Genomic DNA, 2,033 nt, shown 5'->3' with positions numbered 1-2,033 from the left:
GGACTTCATCGCTACCTCAGAGATGCTGTGTCCCATCGCTCGTGCGGCGACTGTAACACCAAGTTCAAACTCAAATCTTGATAACCTGCCATTGTAGCAGCACTGACCGATCCAACAGCCGCGCCAGGAACTTTTTGCTATACAGGCGTTGCCGACCGGAGCGCCGTATTCTGCCTGTTTACATCTCTGTATTTGAATAGGTACCACTTTCTTTGGCGCTTCAGCGTATACAAAGCCAATAAATTTCTGATTAAAATTCTGGAACAAAGTGAGAAATGGGGGAGTTCAAATGCACATGACTAGTAACATGCTTGTTTATCTACATATACAGTTCAGATTACACCTAGAACACAATTACCATTATTAATAGCAAACTGCTCATACTCTAATGCACTTAACTAAAAACAATTACCTACTTTGACAGTCCTGAGATGAGAGGATTGCTTAAAAACGCAAGATTTAAGCAGTACATAATAAAATCGACATAATGAAAGGGCATAAAAAAGCATGGTTGTAGTAAATTTGTTGAGTTTGCCCTTATAAATTTTTCTATCCGTATGGTATCACTGGGAGGTCAGCTATATGGTAGCAAGGAGTGCTGCCAATATCAATTTTATATAGTCTGCACATTGCTGTATTGCTCACTGAAAATGTCACTGACTGAATGCAATGAGGCGTTCGTCATCAGACATGTTTTAATTAAATCAATTACTCACGACATAAAAATGAGTTACAGAACCAACATCGGCATACAATGAAAGCATTGCAAAGCTGAAGAGGACATGTGCCAGGAAACTGCATGCAACTAGTAGACATAGTTAAAAGCACAACTGGACGTAATATTTACATATTTTAATGGTAACGGACATAAAGTTGCTGATCATTAGGTAAAGATACAAATGTTGCGCATGCATTACCGTAGTATGAAATCACGTACGACTTACAAAAAGCATTAAACCAAGGGAAATACAACGCAATGTGCAAGAACAGTAATGTTTTTACAAATGTTAAAAATCAGCAAAACATAGCATTATTATTAATATTGCTGACTGTACAATGTTTGACGCCAGATGACGTTGCACATGCAAGTATGACGCTACATAGCGACAGTTTTAATTTGTGGTTTGTACTAATTTAGCATGTAGAAAGCTGACAGTCACAATTAAAATAAGCTTGGTTCTGAACTTTAAGCGCAGAACTTAATTCGAGCAGTACATTTCCTTGCTGTTCGAAATTACACACTTTGTGCCGACGTAAGTACAATGAAACAGTCTAGCAGCTCTAGACTACGAACTGCGTATATTAGCGTTGTAATAGCTACATGCATTGTACAGTATAAGTTGTTACAATGAATTAAATATTTAGTTCTGACTTATTAGCATTAAAGGAAACGGTATAGTGCATTGCCTGTTTAAAATGGAAAGTGGTAAATAACTTACTATTTGCGCCAAGCAGTGCATGAAGCTATTGCAGCACTGAACGAATGAATATGAACAGCCGACGTATTGGTACAACTCACCAAACAGCACAGTTCTCTGCCTGTTAGAAGTGAAGCAGGGTACATAAGCGCTAAAGCAGCTAGATGCACTGAATGGCGTAAGTAGTTACAAAAAGTACATATTTAGTAGCGCTGTCATTAGCACAAAGAAACTAAATACAAACTTGTTTACGACTATCACTATAACCGTAATGAGCAAGTTTCGTTGCTCTATCCGGGATAACGATGTGCACAATTACCGTATAGCGTTTTGTTTCACTTAAATTAATGTAGTTCTCATGGGAGAGGAAGTCTTACATCGAGCATATATTGATAATATTATATGAGACCAAATATAGAACATGAAAAACCTCAGTCATCAGAAGCATTGATAGCAATTGAAAATCTAATAGTAAACCTCTGACTCCTTATGCAATCAAACTCCCATGTTTTGAACTCACTTGTAAAGCAATCTGAAGTTTAAGCTGTTCCAGTGCGTTAAATATCTGACATTAGGAGTGTAAGCAAAAAAAATTTTAAAGCGTTTTTGTAATCA

Source organism: Schistocerca piceifrons, unplaced genomic scaffold (assembly GCF_021461385.2).
Source record: "Schistocerca piceifrons isolate TAMUIC-IGC-003096 unplaced genomic scaffold, iqSchPice1.1 HiC_scaffold_2296, whole genome shotgun sequence".
Lineage (NCBI taxonomy): Eukaryota > Metazoa > Arthropoda > Insecta > Orthoptera > Acrididae > Schistocerca > Schistocerca piceifrons.
The sequence above is the reverse complement of the archived record's forward strand: the minus strand, read 5'-3'. Positions refer to the sequence as shown.